Source organism: Diadema antillarum, unplaced genomic scaffold (genome assembly GCF_040938485.1).
Source record: "Diadema antillarum isolate AM-2024a unplaced genomic scaffold, OU_Dant_1.0 scf00000024, whole genome shotgun sequence".
Lineage (NCBI taxonomy): Eukaryota > Metazoa > Echinodermata > Echinoidea > Diadematoida > Diadematidae > Diadema > Diadema antillarum.
In genome coordinates this window covers 2,714,000-2,739,638 of record NW_027270913.1, presented here as the reverse complement: position 1 = coordinate 2,739,638, position 25,639 = coordinate 2,714,000, and positions in this window count along the sequence as shown.

Here is a 25,639-nt window from a genome sequence, read left to right as displayed (position 1 = left end):
CCACACACACACACGCACTCAATTATTGTTCACGCGATATGGTAAAATCATATGATGGCAGCTGTTAGATATGACTCTGTAATGATGAAAATTTAACTAGTTCTGAAATGAATAAGCATTATCTACAAATTTTGTTTGCACACAATAAGGGCTGCATGCATGGCACAAAATGGGGCTTTCATCTGTAGCACGGTGTGCATGCTAAACTTGTGACTTCCCCACCCCGTTTTTCTTTTGCGCCTGTCGCATCGAATTTGCGTCTGCGTAGATCCCCCCCGAAAAAAATCGGGACGGGCAAGACGATACAAGCTGGGTGCTGTCCCAAATGCGGAGTGAGAATCGCTAATGCGCTTCATTCTTGCTCGCAAACGCTCCCCCTTTTTTACCTCCCCTCCCCCCCCCCCAATCCGTGCCGTCCCTTACCTTTCTACTTACCATCCCTAATACACGGCACCGCTGTGGCGTAATACCTCTGCGAGTGAAGCCAATCCAGATCTGTGGATCTAGAGGGGGAGAAAAAGACGGAGAGACAGGCTCGCCGGCCGAAATCTAGGCGGGCATGCCTGTCCGCCTGATGCGAGGTGCTCGTTGAATGTGTGGCCTGCTTGTGCTAGCTGGCATGATACAGGGTTGGAATAAACAATTCATTACATTTTCCATTATGGGCTAAGCGGGCAAATTTGCAGCTGACACTCTCGATACGTCCATCAGACGTCAAAATGGCAACTCTGTTTCTTCCAGGTTGGCATCTGTCTCTTTTCCCGTCTCACCTTTTCTCTCCCTGTCTTTCTCTTGCTAACTATCTTTACCTCCTTTTTTCTGGTCCTTTTTTGTTGTTGTTGTTTGTGTTGATGTTGATGTTGTTGTTGCAACCTTTCACGTTAGTGAGGCTTATGGCTGTGTGATTGTAAAAGTCCAGGCTGCCAGAACTGAATCTGAATTACATCGAGAAATGAAAAATGCATGCAGAAATGTGTGCGGAGACATGTTATCATGCTCATACAATGAAGGCAATGTGATAGTCTTTGTGAAGGAGGGGTGGTGGAAGGGGAGGGGTGGTGCAAATTCAGAAGGGGGTTGACCCTTGATGGCATGTTCTTTCATGAGAGTATTTTAGAGATACACATTGAGGCAAAAATGTCATGTGTAAAAACAGAGAAGGAGTAAGGAAGTGATCTGTCATTGAGGGAACTAGCAGTAAAATATGATGTACCATGTACCCCCTAATCAAGGGCACTGGCAATCACAAAATGGTGTACCCCGTGGTTGGATCGTCAGTGTAGGTTGTTGGTCCTAAATTTCGGTGGCCTCTCTTTACCGGCATCTTCCAAACTTGTGGTATCTCCCTCAACATTCTAAAGTAATCACAACAATTTCTAGCAGGCGTAGGTATAATCACAAATATTCGTTGCAAGCTATTACACAGCTCACCCTCTCCCGCCCCTCTTCCATCTTGAAGAGAAAAGTGAAAATATCAGCAGTTGTGTCTTCTTTTCTCACTTTTAATTCAACCAAGCTGATAGAGATAAGTTGGCAAGCTTATCAAGTCTGTTAGCTATGACATCAATGTAAAATATGCACAAGAATTATTTGGTACAGTTCAGTCATTCACCATATTTTGTCAACGCCTAGGAGAAGCACAGGGACGTTAAGCTTGTACCTCCCGATGCAGTCCTTCCATCATTTGCTTTAAGTCCTGCTACTTGAAAGAAACCATAAAAATCAAACATCTGTGCACATCTATGACTTCTCTTCAATATGTTTCTGATATTGCACGTGGACATGCAAAGGAATTTAGGGAAATTGGGCGTATGGTCGTTGTGGCCATATTTTTCTGGGTCTATTTTTAGCTGAATCACTCATCGCTCGTTGCAGATTTAGTCGGTGGATTTTGCGCCGTGCATGCACAGTTGGTGCCCGAAGCTCAGAGTGCCTAATGTGGCTACTCGCCGTTCGTTACTGTGGCAAAAAAAAAAGCGCCCCTTTCCAGTCTATGGCCGCAACATGGCATGCATCTTTTACGGGCGCTGCTCCACAGAGCAAATTTGTGACGGGTTCGCAGAGATCACGACAAGGTTCAGTTGCCGTGTCCCACTGCCCTTGTCTGCCACTGTGGGATGATCTGGGCTCGGGTGCACTCGTGTCGCTAGCCACCTGACCCCTGCGATGCAGCGAGAGTCGAAAAATTTGATTTGTGCATGATTTGCATCCTCATTCTTAACTACTGATTTGTCCGAGCAACCAACCATACGCTGCTGTGGCTGTTGTAAAGTACCTCAAAGTTCAAAGCAATGCAATCATGTATACCTGCTGCACTACAAGTTGCTCTACAATGAGCCAAAATGTACTCCCAAATTTTAGCTAGAATGTTTTCTTTGTCTGCATAGATATTGGACCATTTATTTCCATTTTTATGCCTCCGCAACGAAGTGGCCGGAGGCATTATGTTTTTGGGTCGTCCGTCCGTCCGTCCGTCCCGTTTTGTTTTTGTCGATATCTCAAGAACCGTGTAATGGTTTTACATCAAACTTGGTATGAGGGTATATCCTTGGGGGATAATACTTTGTGTGGATTTTAGGGTCACAGGGTCAAAGGTCAAAGGTCACAGGTTATTTTGTGAAAAAAGATTGAAATTTCATGTTTTTCACCATATCTCGCAAATGGTTCAAGGTATCTTCATGGAACTTAGTATATATGCTTGTACCGATGGGCAGTGATTATCTAGGGAAGTTGGGGGTCATGGGTCAAAGGTCGGGGTCAAAGGTCAAGGTCAACTTCTCAAAATATCACTACTTTCCTTAAAATGCAATATGCCTGAAGGGTTTTTTTTTTTAAACTTGATGTATGGCATGTATTACCCAATATATATTTTTGGGGAAGTTTCTTGCCAAAAGGTCAAAGGTCAAAAGGTCAAAGGTCAAGTGAAAGTGCTAAATTGCACTTTTTCCTCCATATCTCGAAAGTAACTCAAGGTATCATCATGAACATATTTATGCATGTTCAACCTAACAGTGATTCTCTTTGGAACTGTGAGGTCAAAGGTCAAAGGCCAGGTTTAGATAATGCTATTTTCCCATTTGATACTGAAATTATACTTTTTCTCAATACCTTGAAAATTACTCAATGCATAAACTTATAAAAGGGTCAAAAGTCAAGTAAAAATCATCAGTTCCCCAAATACCTGCATTTTAACACTGTGATGGCAAACAACCTCGAATAAAAAGTTTTTCTTTTCTTTATGATAGTACTTGAAAGGGAATGTGATAAGGAAAATGGAATTTGATGACACTAGTGTAAATGTTTCATGGCTGTTTTTCATGTATGTATGCTAAGTTAGATATTTTGCAAACATTTTCAAGTTTATGACAACATGAATTTTCCAAACAACAAGAAGATTGGTCCCAGAAGGTCTTTCAAGTCTTTTGCATTGTCCCCTCTTATCTTTGCCACGAATGTTGTTTGGTAGTCGTAAGCCCGCACTTTTCTCGTGAACGACTCGACCCCTGCAATGCGGCGAGAGGCAGAGATTTGATTTGTCTCCGAGATTTGCATGCATGTTCGAACTTCTGCAGTCCGGTCAACCGACCTTTTCTGGCTTGCGCGAAGCGGCCATTGGTGGAGTATACTGTCAGGATCAATGCCGTGAAACATTTTGGGACTGTCCACATGAGAAGCTCTCGCCAAATGGCACATGACCAGAATCTCTGTTCAAGTTATTGGATATGAACTTTCTTCGGGCATGTTTGTGTGTCTGTATCTGAGACAAATTGCTGTGCATTTTGTTTATTCCTGCACAAGAAAGACCAAAAGTGACAAGCAGACATCACTGGGCCAAAAAAAAAAGTCACCAGATTGAGAAAATGGGAGTGCATTTTCAGGTTTTGTTTGATTGTTTGCTTGCTTGCTCGTTTGTTTGGGGGGTAATTTTGGGATGATGTCATATTATACAAATATTACTGTTCAGTGGTGTGACATGACACTTGGCATTCGTATATACTTTCTCTAAGACATTTTATTTTGCTGAAGCAGGTGCCCCTGAGGAAAAATATAACTACCAAGCCAGGAAGGGACTGTCAAGTGTTATATTACATTACCAACGATAGACAAGGCAATATTTGTTATATTATGTGGTCTACATGGGTAGATAGGCATCATTTAATTCTAGCACTGTCGTCAGCCAGTCAGGTTGTGGAATTGTGTTACCTGACATGACGTCACTGGAGGCAATATAACAATTTTTATCCTTGCTGATTGCATCATGACCAATCACTGACTTGTATTCATGTAGACTGTTTAATATTGTGGTTTACTGACAAAAATACATTGTACCAAGGTTTTAGTTACACCTTCGAACCAAGTGTCAGTACGTTAGGCAGGTTTGAAATCTGGACGTTAAATTGTATTTTGCAAAATGTGAAACACTACCATAGAATGAAGAAACAGTATTAATAATGATGATAATGACAGTAATAATCTGAAATCTTCACAAACAGTTGGAACAATTCAAACACAATTTGTGTAATCTTCAAAGTTAGCACTGTTGCAGCCTTGTAGTTTGAACATGCTTTGCCCCCTTGCTGACCCTGGAATGCCATTTTACAGTGCCTTGTATCCAATGGAAAAGATGGAATATAAATGAAAACTAGAACTATCATGAATATTATTATCGAGAAAATATATCATTTTTGCCTTTGCGAAACCAGATCAGTGCCTTTAAAGACAGGTCAATGGTTAGAGGAAAGGGGGAGAAGAATTCCCAGCCAAATGTAGAAAGCCGGAGCGGTTCCTAATCCCTCTGCGGGTGACGAGCAGGGACGGGTCGCCACGTTTCTCTGGCATAGTTGAACCTGACGCCGATGACATCATACCTGACAAATTACTAATCAAACCTCATACTCTACAACACAAGGATGTGGCTATTTTCATGAAGCTGGTTGTCACGGTTTCTCTCTCTCTCTCTGTGACTCTATCTCGTCCTTCTATGCTTGGTTTAACCCCCCCCCCTTTACTTCCCTATCCTTCCCCCCCCCCCCCCACACACACACCTTTTTTTTCTTTTCTTTTTTCTTTTTTTTTGGTTAAAGAAATATTCCCATAATGCCATGGCTACATAAGAGAAATGAAGATTAAAGAAAAATAGATAAAGATATATAAAAAGTAGATTGACATATAAAAAGAGATTGATAGATAGACATAAAGGTAGATAAATAGATAGATAGATAGATAGATAGATAGATAGATAGATAGATAGATAGATAGATAGATAGATAGATAGATAGATGGATGGATAGGTAGGTAGATAGAGGATGATACTTGGGAAAACAAGGGGCAGTACAATTCATATCTGTGCATCTGAATATTGACTGGTCAATATTGTAATGTTAAATCAAAACAAATCTGTGATTGGTGGAAGACCCCTTCTCCCACTGCCCCTATCCCCTGTGTGCATTGTCTAGTGTTATCCTCCAATCTGCAGTCTACTTTTTAGCCTTAGTTCCAGACTGCAGGCTATGTCTTATCCAGCTTTTTCCCCTGCTTAGCCACTCTACTAGCTTAAAGGACAAGTTCACCTTCACAAACATAAGGATTGAGAGAATGAAGCAATATTAGTAGAACATATCATTGAAAGTTTGAGGAAAATCAGACAATCCGTTCAAAAGTTATGAATTTTTGAAGTTTTTGTGCAGTACCCGCTGGATGAGAAGACTACTGCAGTGTATGAATAACTTAGATGTCACATGCGTACAACAATATAAGGAAAATATAAAGAGAATTTCACAAAATTCCATCTTTTGAAAAAAGTACACATTCCCCTGACTCCTTACCGACAAATGTTACGGGTAATATTATTCCCCCTGCCTTTAGAAAGAGGCAAGTCAAGTGCTCTTTTATTATGCGAAAAAAGTGAAAATATGTTGAATTTTCTTTTACATTTTCTTTATACTGTTGTACGCATATGACTCACAAGCTGTAGAAGTCTCCTCATCCAGCGGTTCCAACACAAAAATTTAAAAAATTCATAACTTTTGCATCGATTGTCCAATTTTCCTCAAACTTTCACTGATGTGTTCTACTAATATTGTTGCATTTTCTCAAGCCTTATGTTTATGAAGGTGAACTTGTCCTTTAAGACAAGCACAGGTGCTCTATGAGCTAGTCTGGCTCAAATAGTATAACTTATATGATAACAGGGCTTTTCAAAAGTAAGAATTACAGCAATACCTTTGGTGTAACTGATAGTTACTGTGGAGTTTGTTGCGTCGAAGCTAGTGAATGGGTTTTGAGTTGACCTGATCATAAACAAAGATGTCAAAAGAGATTTTTATGCCTTGAAAACTTTTTTTTTGAGGAGGAATGGGGAGAACAGGATCATAATGGGATACCAATATTTGTCCAAAGCCTTCCCCTAGCATCTTCCCTGCCTTTGATGAGACATGCTCCCGGGATGGGGTCCCTTCCGTCAAAACGAAGCGCCAATATATCATACCAGTCTGGGAAAAGATGGTGCTAAATAGTCCCCCGTCTCATAGCCCCTTCCGAATCCATAACATTTCAATCCCAAGATGTCCGTCGACATCAACATAAGGTGTGTCCAATTTAGAATCAATCCTACTGGTCTGAATGCAGCTGCAAAAAAGGAAGGGGGGGGGGGAGGGGACGAGAAGAAGAAAAAAAAAAAGAAACCCTAACATTTTCTCCTCGGTCTCAACGTATTTCCTCTGAGTGGGTATGGCACTTTTCAATCGTCTTGAGATGGAAACATGTAATCTGTCATGTAAATGTTACATTATGACCGGATGAATTTTCAAGGCTGCGATATGCGGCCATGGCGAGGCATCCACTTCAAGCCTCAGAGTGCCCTTTTTTTGTAGTGCATGTGTTTGTGTGTGCACGTGTGTCTGTACGTGTGTGTGTTTGTGTGTGTGTGTGTCAGAAAGAGAAAAAGACAACCCACATGACAATGATATGTCTATTGGGCTAGTGCCTTAAACTTCATACTTGATCCTTATACAATGCATAATTATGATTTGCTGCAAACTTTTTTGTCATGGTTGCATGCTTGGTCCTTATACAATGCAAGATTATGATTTGTCGCAAACTTTTTGACCATGTCTCCGGGCTGATACTGATAATTTGTTTGTGCTCTTTGAGTAGAAAATTGTTTTTTATGGGCTGTGATACAAGATTAAATTTTGAATTATGGGTACTTTTACAGTTTGTTAACACTCATATCACTATAAGTATAATGATAGACCCACAGAATAGTAATAATTAGCAAAACAGGGCCCTATGTCTACCAAATCACGATATACAAAGTGAGGTATGTGGGACTGTCAATCTCTGTTGTAAATATTCCAAATGTTGTATATGAATTGTTACATTACTTTTAATGAGGACATCTCAAACCATATTGCCACACATATCATTTCTGTCTTTTTCCAAGTAATGACATGAGCTGAAAGCAAAACTTTCCTTTTTCCCCATGTTAACTCTATTGTTATCTAGGGCAGCCTGATTGTACAAATTGTCAGTGACATCCGGTACAAGTTAATTTTATGAAAACGTTATTCAGGCGCTCCAAATATTTTATGATTATATGTTGATATTTAATAGACTGTCCACAGTTGACATTTTGTTGCTAAAACAGGCTTATGTTGAAAGAAAGAGATTATTAATGCAGAGGGGTAAAGATGTGCTGTGACAGATTTCTATCAACAGGCTTAGGCCTATGTTGTCAGTGCAATTCCCACAACTTTACAAGCGTGTATGTACGTAGCTGTTGCATTGAAGGTAACATTACACAACACTCTGAAGATAAGGAGATCAAAGTTACTTTGGCAAAGTTACATTCAATGACATCACCAGAAAAAATGATATATGCCATATCACAGTTTAGATATGAGTGACTTTCGCAAACCCATGTTATTATAGTCATCTGTTGTCATCGTTGCAAGTTTTCTACACAATCTGTCAATTTACTCAATTTTTTGATTGTCCATATGCATGATCGATATGAGAAGGAGGAGTTGGGCGTGAACAATCTGTCATTGGAGCAATCAAAACTTTTGAATGAGAATTAGGTAGTCTATACCTCCTATAAAAGTGAAGTTTTGAAGAGCAAAAAAACCCAGATGGTGTTGAGTGAAGAGGACATACTAGTTCCAGACCACTTAATTCCCAGAATTTACCTACCTCCAAGGCTGTACGAGTTATTGGAGGACACAGGGTCCTGATGCTTTTGACCTGGAACTATACTAAACAAGTTGTCCTTGTTCCAAGTGGAACTTCAGGGGCAGGGAAGATTTTGCAAATGGAATGGGGAGAGGGATGTAATTTTGGAATATTATTTGTTGCCAAATTGTGTGTTTTTGTAATCCAGGTGTGTGTGTGTGTGTGTGTGATACTGTAAACGTGGAAATTTTCGCGGTACATTAATTTTCGCGGATTTCGCGCTACGTTCGGCTAGCGCGAATTCAAAAACGCGCGAATATATCTTCGCAATTTTCTATGCACATTTTGAACGGCCTGGTGCGCTTCGTTGATGATACTGCTACGTAGTACAGACTTGTTTACGCATGTAGCAGTATCATCGCACGCACCGCACGCACCGAGCCCACGGCTGATTGGTGTGCTACATCCCCGCCACTACAGTACTAGTCCTACAGAACATGTATCGATTAAAATACATGTACTACGTAGTTGAGCGCTTGTACTCGCACTCGCGCCGCTCGCTACGTCGCTTATCGTACGCTGGCATCGCTGGATGAAAACAGCGACTGTGTATTAACCCGCTGCCGAGCGCGAATTTAAGAACCCGCGAATATGTTTTCGAGCCGCTCAGCGCGAAAAATTAATCGCGCGAAAATATTGACGTTTACATAAACCAGTAACAAATTCCGACTCAGAATGTCTTCTATACATTTTGACCACATCGCTTCTAGTGCGTATCTATAAGTAATAATGAACAAAGAAAGGGAAAAAAAATCAACCATGTGCCCAAGATTTTGAAGGCACCAGTTTATACCTAGATTGCCCTGTGATTTTCAATTTTAATTTTCATCAACATCACTTCAGTGTGGGCATTTGGGCTGAAATTGGGTTTGCTACAAGTACAAAGAAAAAAGGGTAAGGATGTTATGTTGTGGAAGATTGTCAGTCAATCTGTCTATCATCAGACTACATAATCCCCCATCTCTCTTTCTATCACTTTTCTCCTCTCTGATCTCTTCCTTCTGTGTTTATTCTCCTTGTCTTTTTGTCTTTTGGGCATTTGCCTGCCTTTTTTATCTCTTGCTTTGTCTTTTTATATTTCTGTCTCGTATATATATATATATATATATTTGTTTTTGTTTCCATCCTCTCTTGCTGCTTGTAGTTTCTTGCTCACTAGCAGTGTCTCTCTTTGTTTTTGTCCTTTCTCTATCTTCCTCCATGTCCTGTCTGTTCTTGTATGTCTGTCTCTCTGTCTGTCCCATGTTTTGATTCTGTCTTCTCAGCTGTCTACCCCATCTCTCTCCCTCTCTCTCTCTTTTCCCTTTCTCTCCCAGTGTCTCAGCTATGGCTCGTGGCTCCAGCGTTCTGCAGTTATGGCCCGTTGTTCGGGGTCATACCGGTTTTCTGTTTCAGACCAGACCAGTCAAATTAAGATTGGCCTACGCGCCGTTATTATTCCCATGGTGTACACTTTGTGCAGTATGCAGCAATATGGCATTTTCACAACTTTTCCCTCGGATTTTTATTTTCTCCCGTTGCCCCCGACATCTCATCATCAGCAATAGGCTTCAATTTCAGACCTGAAACATAACCCACTTCTTTCTCTAATGGGTTGCTGAATTTATAACGAATAGTCTTCTGGTTAATTTCTGTACAATATTACATGCAGCAGTTTTTGTTCATCCAGCTTGTTAGTGCATTTGAGTATCTTCCATTTTTATCCATATTAACTTATTGGTTTTGTTGAAGGAATATTTGAGACTTAGATGAGATAGCCTCATCCGGTATTTTACAAGTTTGTAGGCCTTGTTATATTGGTATGAGAGTTGTTTAGTTTGTCCAGCAGATCTGAATTGCATTCCTGTTATAGATTTATGAGAAAACATGTAGTGATGTTGGTGGTATTCTGACATTTGTTCGTTGTTGTTTTTTTTTTTTAACCTAGGTAATCATTCTACAAATTGTCTAGAAAGTAACTGTTCATATCCCTGCAGGATTTGTGCAAGGCAAAATGTAACATCCCATTTTTACAAAGATACAGACAAAATTATGAATGAAGATGTACTTTGTCAATAACAAGTTCAGACAGAAATTTGTGTCAGAGATGTAGAAACATATTTACAGAGAAGTATATTGACAATTAGATGTTGGAGAATGTGACGCACAATCAGGGAAACTAAACTTTACGTTGTTACCTAATTAGGGCTGTTGTCGACCACAGCATGGATACTCATTATTGTGTTGCGGAGCATGTGCGTGTGTGTGTGTGTGTGTGTGTGTGTGTGGTGCTAGTGCACATTTCTTTTGGCTCTTTGCAACAGGAAACGAAGAAGTAATTTGGAGAACCCCCTCGGGTTGAGGCGGGAGAGAGAGAGTATTTTGGAGAAGAGTCCCGGGCTCGGATTCGGCTGGGAGCCTCCGTGTTTATGCCCCCGTTGCCCTCACCCGACGTCCAACCCCCCCTTTTTTTTTTAACTTTCCAAGCGCTGTTTGCGGCCGACCCGTGGAATGCCTGATAGACTCCGTGTGTACACACGCAGCTTACGTGTAAATATACAGAGTTTCTAGGCAACACTTGAGAGAAGAGGAAAGAGGCAGCCTCGAAAGAGGAAAAGCACCAAGTTCAGAAACGGCCTATACAGGAAGATTGTTTATTCCAATGGCTTCCTATTTGTGCTTTCTTTTCCCTCTCCGACTTGCACACACATACACACGCTCCATCTCACTCTCTCTGTCCCTCCTCATCTCTCTCTCTCTTCCACATCTTAGTTTCTTCTCATCCTCTTTTTGGAACCACGCACGGAGGCGGGAGGGGAGGAAAAGTTATTGAGATAGGGGAAAAAGAGGATGAAGTTTCAATTTTGATGGAAACCATGTGTGTGGCTAAAACATTGTGCTCCACCAAAGAAAAAGAAAAGAAGGTAGCGGGGGCAAGTGATGCCAAAGCGAGCAAGATCAAGAACTCATAAATTTGGGGAGGGGGGGATTTTGTTTATTCAGGGATATTTGTGGGGTTTAAAAGGCTGATGGGTATTGTGATTTATTAATTTGATGAGCCAGCCTCGTTACACTGGATGCTAATGTCATATTTTTTCTCCCTACCGCGCACCTATCCATTCCTTCACATCTACAATTGATTTCGAAGACTGCCAAGATTCTTGAAATGCCGCCAAGAGGAAACAAACAAATGGGAGTCTCGCTCCCCCAACAAAGCAAGCTGATCAAAAAATGGAGAGGTACATTATAGTTTCTAAGTCTGTACATTGCGTGATGTCTTCTACCATTCGCTATCGAATTTTAGTGCTTAATAACAAAAGATCAGACAACTGAAATCATGTGCGAGGTACCGGTAAAACATATTTTGTGCGTTTTATGTCGTAGCGAAAATGTGCCCATTATATCAGCAAAGAATGTGAACGTCTTCACTAGTGGCATAACTACTTGGAGGACAGAACAACCCAGGGTAGGAAAATGGCAAAGAAAAAAGGGGGTCATAAAAATCTGCAAGTCTACAGTTTTGGCCATCTATCACCCATCCCCATGGGTCAAAGTCGAGCCATGTCAGCTGAAATTAGCCGCCATGATTGGACCCAAAAGGGGGTTGATGTCTTTTATGGTATCCTTGACAGGTCAAATCAGAAGTGAAGTTTTTCAAAGGGGGAAATTATTCATTGTTATTCTTTCACCGCGAGACAGTTCGGATTGATAGATGTATATTTTATGAATTACTCATTTGATAGCTTATAAATTTTTCATTACTTCTAACATGAGAAGGCGTAGTGAAGGCATTGCACTGTAAACAATGATGAAATTGAGGTAATCCGATGAGATTTGCTTGATATTTTGACAGTGCTGAAAGTGCATTCATAAATAGAAAATTCAATCTGTCTGAGATGTTTTTGTTACAACATTCAAAATCTGTGTGACTCATTTTTTTCTACTGTAAAGAAATAGATATCTAGTCAAGTTTAGATGCACACTGAATTTATGAAGGTATTTACCAAGTTGTTACTGCAACATCATCACAGTATAAACATACACTGTAGTGTCATTTGAGAGCTTTTCACAAATACTTTTACTTTGTCGCAACTTCAGTACTTTCAGCAGTATCTGGCAAGGATAGTTAAACCCAGTCCAATGCTCTCACATTAGGTGGGCAATAATATGTTTCAGACATTTTTATGGTTTTCAGAACTGTGTATTGGGGTCAGGGTGGGAGGGGATGATGTGATATCAAAATTTAATTTTCAGCAGACTTCCTGCAAGAAGAGGCTGGATCAATGTCAAACCCAGGTATGGATGGGAAGGTTGCTGTCAGTTTTATGGTAGCCTACATAGGTGTGTTTTGCATCAAAGTCATCGAAAGCTTTTTCAGCTAATTCAGTCGTACCATAAATCATTCTTTCTTAGCCCAGAAGAGTTTTGAAGAATGCTCCAGTAGTGCGACTTTGCCAGGGAAGCCTATCAAACACGTGCACCCCGTTGGCGCGGGTTTGTGGCAAAAGGAGTGACAAATGCTTGGTTAGGGCGTACAATGTAATATGTCTGCTAAGTTTATAAGGCAGCACCAATGCGTGTAGTATGAGTTGTCTTGTATTCCATCAGTGTGGTCCTCCAGTAGGCATTACTAATAATACTGTTTTGTGGCTTTCATTTTTTTTTTTTTGTATTTGAATTTTTTTTTTTTTTTTGACACCAAACAGCGTGACTTCAAGTGCATGAGTCATGGGCACTGCCAAGATCAGCGGGCTTACAGAGCAAATCGCAACGGGCTAAAATAAGTCCCGTTTTAAGCCCGTACCAAATTGGTTTAAACCACACTTTCAGATAATTATAGCCAAGTAGAAAATCTCCTCCCTGTCTTTTAGTGTCAGTGTTGCTAAACCTGTGCTGGGGGAAGGAGGGCGCCCTCCTCCATAGCACAGATATCTTAGGAAGGGAAGGAAGAAGAGTGGCATCAGAGTGAACATTGTGGCCACTGCTTGTCTCGTTATTTGACTCGGCAGAAAGATGCAAGTTGGTGAGAGTCCACCTAGCTGCGTCGGCCTCGTATTCGTCTCGTCACTACGTGCCATTGCTAGGTCTCTGCCCACCGCCAGTCTGTAGAGGAATGAAGATAGACAATGAAGAAGCCAATGGGGGTGAAAGTTCAGCGATTTCTTCCTCCTTTCATCGGTGGCAGTTTGCCCCATGCACGGGTGAAGAGAGAAAAAAAAACTATTGTGCTCTCAAGGACTGGAAACTATTCCCTTGATCGGTTGACGTCCAAGTGACCAAACCGACAGCCACTTGAAGTGGCGTTGAGGTTTTGTTTGTACGGTTTTAATGAGCCCCCTATGGGTGACTTTTGTTTTAGCGACACGTGCAGAAACAACCTCTCACGAGCGGTCGTGTGATGTTACTGAGGTGTGACAAGACATGATAAAAGATGGCACGGCTGTTTAACCCTATTCCAGCCGAGAGCAACTATGTCGCACACCGAAAAACATTGTCACTTTCTGACAGCGGGTGCAAGAGGGGTAGACTAGAGTGCTTTAACAAACATCAAGTCCATGATTATCTTCTCGCAAATTGTTATCACAACGAAATGAGCAGCATTTTTTTTTTTTGTGGGGGGGGGGGGGGGGGGGAGAAGGGCTTCATAGTAAAGGAGGAATGAATCTCCGAGGAGGACAATGTTGTCCATACGTATACACTTCCCCAATCTCTCTCCTCCAAATGGTTGGCTACACATCATGGAGACTTGATGTCTGTACTATTGACTAATTGAAAATGAGGGTGTCGTAAAACAGAAAAAAAAAAAGAAATGAGAGATGGAGAAGGAGAACAAGAATAATCCAGATGCTGGGGGGTTTTTCCCCAGAGAGCATTTTTTTTTCCCCCCTCCTAATTAACGAGATGAAACTCCGTGACCCCAAGATGGCCGCTGGTTCCACCGGCACGCTTTGTAGCCTCACAGATTTGTTGCCCATGTTCAGATGTTCTCAATGATTCACTCCCCCCCCCCCCCCCCACCATCCATCCACGTCTGCTCTGTCACATTCCTCACTGTGAATAATTGTGGATGATTGAGAAACTAGTCTTTGACGTCCAGTCCCTCTTCTGCTCTATCTGCGAGTAATTATGGCGGGCCGTGTGTACGTAACTTCACATCTGGAACCGTTTGAAATGTTCCATGTTTGTATATATTCAATAGGCATCATTTCACAAGGTAAACATCATTCTAGATATTTGTCAATATGTTAGATCATATTATGTCAATATGACAGGATTGCAATACACACACAAATCATCCACTAAAACCAAAGAAATTGTCATTTCTTCAGCATGGAAGAGTTGAAGAGAGCTATTACAAGTGACTGTTATGATGTTAAATTCACCATGACAACTTTATATTGTCCCTTGTTCCAAGTTTAATGATAATGTAAAGTGGACAGGCTAACTCCCTCTTTATGTTGCCATATAGAGCATCTCATGAAAATAAGCACACGTCAAAACTCTGCCAAGGAGATGACAGGTTTTGCAATGGAAATTATTGCAGAGATTTGCAAAATTGAAAATTGAAAAAAGATTGTGAGAAAATTGAATCAAAAATTGTAAAAGCTTTGGTAGTATACGATCAATATATGTATCAGAAAAGCTTTGATGCCAGCTTGGCTTTATGACCAAAACTTTGACAAAGAAATGTCAAACACATCACTTTGATTTAAGTGTGTAGGAAGTAGAATCCTACTAGTGCCAGATACCTAAATTGGTGTTGGAACTACCTTGTATACACATTGTTTTCAGCAGGGTTGAACACTTTGTTCCTACTCGTAAGTTTGCATTATATCCACAATGATGAATTCATGGAAACTTTCATGTTCGTGAGAGTAGAAGAAATCGTAGCCAATTTTATGTGTTGCATTTTTTTTTCTTCAGTCAAATTGGACAGAGGCTTAATGTCATCCTACTGTAGAAAGAGGATGGAATGAAATGAAATGTTAAGTTTGAGCATGACTGAAATGTATGGATGTCAAGTTCTCTATCAAAAAGTAAAAATAGCTGAAGAGGTTACTTTTATAATGCTTCCAATGTTTGTTTGTTTGTTTGTTTGTTTTACATTGGTCTTGAATAGCAATTAGATAGCAGAACTGCCTATGCACCAATGAAGGAAAAATGATAGATTGAGTTTAATGTAACAGAAAAGAAAGGAAAGAGAATAAAAGGATCTTAAGGAGCTAAGAAAGTGGACTTTGTAAAAGGACGCTGCACACAGCTTTGAGTGAAATGCTGTGTCAGTCAATACAATCAGGGTGAGTCTGGCTTTGGCAATTTGTTGGCGCTGTACATCACACTGTGTCCATGGCGGATCAGAAATGATCTGCTCTGAAATATTGCCCGTGAGCCTGATAACGCGGGACAGGTTATTTGCAGACGCATGTGTCGTAATTAGTTGCCAAGCGGAGTAGGACCGGGGCCGACCTTACAGTGGCAAGAAGGAACAAGAGCTCGCAAGGGGAAGGAGAAGGAGAGTTATAGTGTTGGGGGGGGGGGGGAGAAAAAAAAAGAAAGTGAGGGGGGAGAAAGATAAGGGTAAGGGAAAGAGATAGGAAAGCAAGATTCTGTGAGAAAGGATAATAAAAGTGGTAAGGTAATTTGGTTCCTACTGTTAAAATGTGTGAAGAAAGAGTTAGTATGTGTGTGGGGGTGGGGGTGGGGGTGAAGTGAGGGGGTTGGGGGTGAGGGGATGGGGGGAAAGAGCCACATTGATAGAATCGGGAGAATTGACCTGACACCTCAAATTGTCGTTGTCAAAAGACAATGTGTCAACGTCGTCGTAGAGTGGTGGCCTATTTGTCGGTGGGTATTATGCATATGAGCGATATATATGAGGGGGCTCGGATCGGCACTCCGGCATTGGTGGTGGACGGTTACCGCTCTGCATGCATTATCCCCCGCCGACACCCGACTGAAACAATTGATCCGTCAAGTAGGATAATTCTGCCCTAACTGGGTCATGATGGGAATACTGACTATCCGATATATTCTCTTTCCCGGTATTTCTGTGTCTGCTTCCACGTTTCTCCTGCTCACATTTTATGCCCCTCTTTTTTTTTTCTCTCGCTCTCCTCTTTTTTTTTTGGTGGTGAAAGAGCCGTTTTTGGAGCGTGATTTACAATTTGGACGGCGAAGCGTGTTCTGCAATACTCTGGGCATTGCTTCCAGCAGCACTTCTTCCCTGAGTACGTGTATGTCATACTAAGATAATGTGATGATCCAAGTTCTGGTTAATGTAATGTTTCTGTTTGTGTGTTGTTTTTTTTAAAGACAAAAGGAAAATAATGGTATTGGTAACATATCATGTGCTGATGTCATAATGATCAAACCATCTGGTATGATTGATATTAATCAGGATTGCCCTCAGCCGCGCCAGATGAGCGAAAAACAAATAAGGAGGTCGAGGAGATTGGACTCGCCGGGATTTAATGAAGGTGTAGATGTTCGGTCACGGAGGGCACCGTGGGATATATATACCCCATGCCACATGTTGATTGTGCGGGGGGGGGGGGGGGGGGGGGGAAGTGGTCACAGGAAGTGGATTCCCTCTGCGTCTTATCTCCGCCAAGTCACACTCTATCAGACGTCTCGTTGGATTTTTCAGGCATCTGGGGATATATGATGAGCCCGATAGCTTCCGGAGAGAGCTACGAACACGTTTCGTGGATTTATCCCTCGACATCTCCCTTGTACCATTCATGAATATTTGTACCTGCATCAATGATGTGACCGCAATATTTATAAGACCTGGTTTTTTTTTTTCTCAGAATTTGAACAATATTTCTTTTTTTTTGTTTTAAGTTGTTGTGAAAACAAATCCACACAAATTATAATCCTAGCATTATATGTCTTGTGATTGCACCTGTAATCGTAAGTATAATATGGTGCCTCGTCAAAAAAAAAAAAACCAAACAAACAACCAAACATACTATATTTATAATGCCATGTATGATGGTATTTCTCGAGATAAACATACAATATATATTTTCTGTTCTCAATCCCTGTGTGTTATTTCAGACTTTATGTAAACATCTTGGGGTTTTTTTAGAGTGTGGAGGGACATGTTCATTTTTGAAAGACCGGTGGTGTAAAAATGAATGTGTCTGCCGTCACACGAGTTGATAATGTTTTCCCTCGTCCAAAGAAATAAATGGCAAGTGCATTCGTACGTAGGTGTGCTTGTTGTTCTGGAGTCAAAATTTCTTCTTCTTCTTCTTCTTTTTTTTCCGCTCCATGCTCTTTGATAGTAGTAATGCATGCATGCCTTCCATCGCAATTTGATGAAGGTGTAATCTGTTGATCCAAGGGGCTTGACACTTTCATGCCATTGAGAATCAGTGCCGAGATACAAGTTTCTGACAATAGAGGGGGTTCTGGAGTGAGCGATACAACCTTGTTAAGCATCTTATAGGAAGGGGTGAATGTTTGGAAGATGATTCTGGCCGCAGTCAAATCCCCATCGCCTCGAAGGATGTCAGTGCTGCAGATCCTGGGTGCAGCCAGCTACCACTGGATTTATGCAACCTCGAAAAAATGATGGCATCGCCATTATGAATATTTGAGGGCATGAACGCTTCATCCCTCACTCCATGCATTGGGCATCAGCAAAGACGTTCAAGGAAAAGAAGAGGAGGCATCTCAAACCCGGAGTAGTGGTGTGAGATTATTCAGATGTGGTCCTATAAGCAGGGCCATGCAGGGGATTTCCAAATTATGCAAGTTGGATCTCGCCTGTTCATTAGCCGCCTCGCGGCAAGAAATTGGGACAAAAAATTTGCTCGCAATGGAGAGGGGCCCTTTCTCGAATTCTGATGGGTCATGAGGGATCATCAGAGAGTGGTGCTGGAAGTGGAGTATGTGTTTCAAATAATTCTTCATGTTAGGTGTTAAAGATTCTTGTTATATGCACCATAATTCTGCGGAGGAGAAAGATTATACAGCCTGTTGGACCATGCATGCGCAAAGGAGACCAATTGTCAATGTTGATACCAAAATAATGCTGCGCTTTGATGGAGTGCCGCCCTAAGTGAATCAGGCAGAGGGTCAGAGCGAGAGCATTTGCTGTTTGTGGAGCGAGGTCTTAGTACGCGCTGTGTCCTTGAATTGTTTGCATTAAAAGCACACCCTTGCATTATAAGAGCTTTGTCCAGTGTGGCAAGAGAGGGCAGCATTCGATGGTAAGTGGCGCAGATACAGTGTTCCTGATGTTGTCCCTCTCAGAATCACCCACCCCCCCCCCCCCCCATATTCTAAGACTACATCCACTCTGGGGTCATAAAGATGGGGGGGGGGGGAGAAGAGGGTCAAAAGAATGGCACTGGCACAGCTCATAGTCCCATATGCTGATATCTGTGTCATTGTATTGCTCGTCAGTTGTCCAAATCACCATTGTTTGGAAACAGACAAAGTAAAGTCTGTCTGTTGGCTGAAAGAGGTCCAAGCTGGTTCTAGTGTGAGCTCCTGAATGATTACAGTGGAGCTTGAGAAGGAGAAAACTTCATCTAGTATAAAGCTTACCTAAAAATGTTTGTATTGGTTGTTGGAAGTAAAAAAAAAAAATAAAAAAAAAATAGCAGGGGATTCGGAAGAAGTTTTGGCTAACTGCAGCAAAGTGGATGGAACACAATTTTTAGTTCTGCCTAGTAGGAGACAAAAGTCATAATAACAGGCCTGCAGCATACAACGCCTCACCTTACTTAGCTCCTTGTGTAAACATTCCAGCTATAAGAGCGGAGTGGTTGATACCGGGACGACGAATTTGACTGGTTCTCCAAGGCCCTGTGTTCTGGACGGGATCATGTTATCTCCCAACTTTCTATATACAGAGCGGGTCTCAAATTTCGCCATGGCCTGATTTCATTTTGCTAATAGCGGAGGCCTGTTGTGTGACGGGTTCAGTGAAGGGTGCTGCCATTCATTTGGCAAGAAAAGGGGAGAAAAAACAACAACAGATCAAGGGAGAGAGAGAGAGAGCGAGAGAGAGAGGGAAAAAAATTTCATAGAACCAGGTCGTTTATGCCACTGGTCAGTAAAAAGATTTGTGCAATATTCATAAATGTTCCTCGTTGGAGGCGACCATTTTTGTGTGCTCATAAGCACTCGGGATTGCGCCACGATTATGGAGAAGTAACCACCATAACTATGGCAACTCCATGATCTCTAATTGAGTAGGCCAATCTAGTTGTCTCTTTCTTGCTCACACGTTTTCCTCACTGACATATTGTACCAGGCAGATGTGTTCATTGGTCGGTCTTGTTCTTGTAATGACACCTGACATTAGGAGGATTAGCCAGATGTCAGCTCCGCTCTAATTTTGCCGAGATGATGTCGCTCTTTTGGCGTGATAGATTATCTTCAGCTTTCTCATTATTAGAACAATACTAATTCAACATCTTAAGCTGATGATTTCACTCCGGATCCTTTAATTCCTACATCTGTAGCTCTGTGCAATTACTGAGTGTAATAAGTGGAAGAGAGTGCAATGAAGTCTCGATAAAGACTATATTCAGGACTGACATGTGCTAAGTGTGTTTCATCGAAAGTTAAAAGGATATCCTCTATAATATTGCCTTAAGGGTGACTTTGATGGAGAGAACATATATTTATCATCTGGAAAAGATGTACATTATATATGTGTATATGATTATGTAATATACTTGTGTACACATGTGTGTGTGATAAAAAGCAGCGTACACAAGTTTGAAATGCTTAGTCCCACATATTGGTATTCCTACTAGATCACTCTAGTACATGCTTTGCCACTTTTATCTATTTGTTTAATGACATATTTAGCATTTCCCAGTCCATTAATCATTCATAATGGATAGTGCAATTGTGTAATTGTCGGTTCACATGAAAAGATCGTACGTCTGATATAACATTATATCTGAAATAATTTCAAAAAGCTGACCCGTGATAAAGTAGATTCTAACTGTTGGCCAGTGGAAGTGATCTTCTTTTTTTCTTTTTTAAAGAGAAAAATTCGAGATATGAAAACAATGATGATACAGCCATGCTTGGAAAAGATGTGAGGGTCAAGCTAAACTATGATTTGCAAGAAAATTTTGTCCTGGAAAGCATGAGAAAAAAATGGTCAGAGCTTCTAGGACGAAAATAGAGCCACATCGCAGCGGCCTGGAGTCAATCTTCATTATGAGCGAAATTGCAAAATTTGTCCCTTGTCCATTTAGTGATTAGATATTCCCCAGTGCTTATTTCTGCCAGTCTTTAAAGCAAGCCCCCCACCGAAGTAAATCACCGCAAAGGCAATCTTAGAGATCACATGTAATTCAACCTTGAATGTTTGGCTTGCTTGTTAGGTCTTTAGAGTGATATTATGTTGTGTTTATGGAGCCCCGCGCACTTGCTCGCTCTCTCTTTCCCTGCATCTCTCTCTCTCTCCATCTCTTCCTCCCTCACTCACTCTCTTTCTATTTCATCTTATTTTTTCTGGGAGGGAGTTAATGAAATGAAGTAACAATTCCGCATTTTGGTTTCATTACTCCGCCGAAATGGAGATGTGCTGCTGGATTGGGTTGGGGGGGGGGGGGGGAGGGGAGGGGAGGGGTGGGGGAGGGACGGAGCCGTTTCTAGCTTGCTACCCCGAGGAGAGGTAGGGGTGATGTCGGGGTAAGGGTAGTTGACCCTTAGACCAATACAGAGGCTTTGCATTTGCTGCACGCTGCTATACTGGCCAGCCATTGTGGTCATATGCACAGATGAGAACCTGAACTCACAATGCTTCTAGGAAAGTATCTTACCCTCCCTCCCCTCCCCCCCCCCCTCCCAAAAAGAAGGACAGGATAACTAGGAAAATGGCTCATACGTTTGTTGGTTATGAGAGGGATCACTCGATAGGTCAGGGCCCCCTTTTCATGAAAGATGTTAGGACGGCAACTCTTTGCTGGAATGGCAACTTCCCATAGCAACATCCTATCAGGAAGCTGGATTCTTGTTGTTACCATGACAATTACCATTCCAGCAAGAGCTGCTATTATGGCAACTTTTTACGAAATGGGGCCCAGATGTGACATTACTATTAATCTAAGAAGAAGAATGCACATGTGTGTTTTGTGCAAGGTATCTATGAATATGTTATACAAATGAAACTCAAACTCAAACCATAATTTTTATATACTAGGTATATATATGCATTCATTCAGACAGGTAAAATGTCCTGTGTCTGAACATGATATATATTATTGATTACTGTAAAAGTGGAAATTATCGCGGTGTTGAAATTTACGCACATTTCGCGCAACCAGAAACTAGCGCAAAAATAAAAGCACACAAATATTTTTGCTTGCCATATGTTCCAGTATTTGATGTCTCGATACCGCGGAATTAAAAATGCGCGAAACTCTTCTTACCCGGCCGACGCGAAAAATTAGTCGCGCGAAAATATCCACTTTTACAGTATGAAGGAGAACTCTCTGGTCTGAAAGAGGGCTGATTGCTGTTATTCATCACGTAATGTTTGTGCTGAGTTATGGCGAAGGGAGAAGGGGTTGGAAATCTTGACTGGCGCTGCTTATACCTTGGCTTTCTGTTATCTGCTTGAGGACAGGCTCTCGTAAGGATTATCTTGGCTAATCTTTCCTTTTTCTAATTTCTGTCCCCCTCCAAAAGCCGCAAATCTCAAATCATCAAGATTAAAAATGAGAAAAAATTAGAGAGAGAGAGAGAGACAGACAGATAGACTGAGACAGACTGTCAGACAAAGGCAGAAAAGCGACATTGCTCATCCGTAACCTGACAAAATGGTTACAGTTTTACAAGTATGATGTCCATATTATTAGATAGAGATATTTTGAACCTCCCCCCCCCCCCCCAGTTTGAATGAAATGGTGTTTGGTTTACAGAAAATCATATCATTATCTTATAATGAATGTGTGCAGGGGTGGTTTGGTGTACAAGTGTCATCCGTGCCAGGCCTTTACTGTGCTGATTGCTTGATTGAGTTCATCTCTTCAGTCTTGATGTTTTGCTTTATATGTTCATCCTTTTTTATTACGTTGCGCCCTCGTGTGGCAGTCTCAGGCAGACCACTTGACATCTTTGACATCATTCAAATGAGCAGACAACATGTGATTGGATTGTATCCATTTCTTTGTGGTATTACCTCTCTTGGTGAACATTACCATGTCTCCCCCTACCCAACCTCCCTCCCATTAGATAAGTCGCACATTTGGAAAGATTGCTATCATTGAGTGGAAGAAAATCGTAACTTGTGAGGGTAATTCTCGGCACATTACGGATTGATGTGGTTTTTAAAGTGCAATTAAGAGTAGATATACACACAGTCTGGATGATGTAACTGATTGTTTCGTTCAGGCACGAAACAGTTTTAGATTGATTAAAATCGCAGGTAGGTGTTGCGATTTAGGAATTCTGACAGATATCAGTTTTGGGGAAATCTGAATAGATTAAATTCTGTTCGCAGAGTTCTGCGTAGCTGCAAAAATACAGTAATAGATGGAAAGTCAGTGATCAAAATCAAATTGAAATCACAACATTGATTCATGTATTACACAGCAAAGAAGGCAGTAATTGCAAGTGTCTCATTTTCTTCAGGACATAAAGTATGCAGTAGAAGACTAGGCTTCATGGGAGGAAAGAATCGGGGGGGGGGGGGGAGGTTGAGATATTGAGGGGGGTTGAGGGTTAGCAAGGGTGGTGAAGTCATGCAGCCAGTGATTCTGAACAACACGACCGAGAAAACGGTGCTCATCGCGCGGAATCATGTTTGGAATAGGAATATTGTCCGTGCTCCAGCTCGGAGGAGCCGCGGCAGGGCAGACGCGAGGCCACGGCATATCTCTTGCCCGGCCGCCAGCCTCTCGGATGTCTCGCTATAGATTTATTGATCCCAGCTCTGTGATAATATTTGCCTTCCCTTCATGCTGCGTGAACAGAAGAGGAAAATTAACCTCCAACCTCGTAATCCCACTCATGCTACGGGAGCGAAAGAGGAGAGAATTATACCAAAAAAAAATGGGGGAGGGGATGACGGAGAGAGAAAAGGTAATAAAAAGAGGAGCACAACATTGTCCCACATCAAGATAACTGAATCATCCTTGTCCTTCTCTCAGCAGCAGCATCCTGAGAAGTAGGTGTAAAGTTTGCAACGTTTTTCTCTCTCCGACAACACGGCAAATGTCGGCCTTGAAGCCACTCTTCTCAGCTGTCCTTGTACGAATGCCAAATTACCAGCTTCTCGAGGGCTCCTTTTCTCCTTCCACCGATAGATATGGCGATCCGAGGCGTCGAGATTGCCCAGTAAAATCGGGACGCCGTGTTTTGATGCTCCTCATGACCTAGGCAAGAGGCTAAGCGCTGGATTACAACAGCGTGAATTCTTCCTGGACTAAGCGGGCGCAGTATTTTCCTTCTTCTGTTTTTTTTTCCCTACTCCTCCTCCCTCGATTCTCCTTTTGCTTTAACTGCGGCCGCATGCTGAAAGAGAATCCAGCAAATTAAATGGAAAGCGGAGAAGGAGAGGGGAAAGATCCGCGACTCGCGGACAATAAACGTTTTTACACGGCTGCCTCGCCCCCCTCTGGCCATCCAAGGGGTGAAGCCACGGAATCCACAAAAGACTCGTCAGTGGGCGGCTCCAAGGCAAACCCATATATATCTGACCCCCCCCCCCCCCCCCCCCCCATTCCTCCTCCTCCTCCTACAATGCAATCCTTCTCGCTGTGTGCCCCCTTTTTCATTCACTTGCCCCTCATTATGAACTTGACAAAGCAATCCTGTCTACCTTTGCCAGGATTGACAATGAAGCTTTTGGGGTGACGAGGGGATAAGGGTGGGGGTTTTCAAGTGGGCGGGCGGGACGGAGGGAGATGGATAGCCCCAAATAGAGAGAGATAAATGAGGAGTAGGACCAAAGAGGAAGATGCTAGAAAAGAAGGATCGATGCCTTAGCACAGAGAGCAAGTAACATTTGAGTAAAATTTCAAGTAAAATCTTGTTTAAAGTATCACACTTATATCATAGTCATGCAGAAATTCAGAACATAACGTAAATTCAGAAAAGCTCATTATGTCCTGAAAGAGATACACTGTGAAACAAGGATGTAAGAGTTCATTGTTGTTGTGAATGAAAGCTGTCACAAAACAGAAATACAGTAATTGAATTTATAAAAATGAACGTGGTTTTAATGTCACAATTCCCTGTGCTCACCATTGTCAAGTGTTGTATGTAATACGTGAAATGTTCAGAAAGTTTTCATAATTTTTGCGGAGTTTATACCAGACCACACCAGCCAGATGGCATACAAGGTGTATATTCACGAGCGTGAATTCAGCCCATCAGAACATGGATTTGACGTTTCTAAGAAACATTGAAGCATTACAAGAATAGCGTGGAATTGGAACGAGCGAAAGTTGAATGGCACATAGAAATTGGAACCTGCATACTCGTCCTCGCTAATGCTAGGATAACGAGGGGATATTTCACAAAGGTGAGAAAGGTTCACAATGAACAAGACAAAATTGGAACTTCTAGTGAAATGGAAACATTTGTTGACAGAGAAAAAAAATGTAAGAAAGGTGCTCTTACAGAATGAAAGAGGGAAAAACAATGTGCTATAGGTGTAGAGAAAAAGGAGGAGGAAGGGGGAGAAAAAGAAACGGTAGGGGGAGGAGCCGTGAGTGTAACAAGGGAAACTGAAGAGCGCGTGGCTGTTCGTTGAGCTCCAATTCAATTTTGGCGAGACTCGTAGATGCATGGTTTGTTCAGGCAAATCTGGCTCGATATTGGATTTACGGGTATGTCCGTGGGGTACTCGGTGGCATTGTGTTCCACGTTTAGTGCCATGCAAGTGCCAGTAGCCGCTGGAGAAATAAGAGAGAAGAAGAAAAAAAAATATGGAAAAGGAACGGGAAAGAGCTAAATCCTTGCCTTCTCAAATTATTTCTGTATACCCTCTCTTCACGGCCCTTTCTTGCTGGAAAAGGGGCATTTTGAGGCTGTCATGGCAAAAAACAATCTTGAGAATACCATTTCAAAGTGTATTTAATCAATGCACATGTATTATTAGCTGTAATTTGGAAAAAAAATAAAAACCTCATGTGTACAAATGATCAAGACAGGATTCATGATAATCCAGAGTGTTAACATATCTTGCACCCATACCTTGACTTTGAGGCCATGCCTTTGTGGATTCTCAATCTGGAATTAGTGAGAAACAGAGCGACCTCCTGGAAGATATTATAAGCCTGGTGAGCATTGCAGTGAAATGTGCACTGCAGGTCGAGGTAAAGATGAGCAGGGTAGGAAGTGAATAAAATTGTTAAGATGGGTATAAATGTGAAAAGAAAATAAATCACTCGTGAAAAGATTTTCCATATAGAAAAACAAAACAAAACACTGAAGTGTT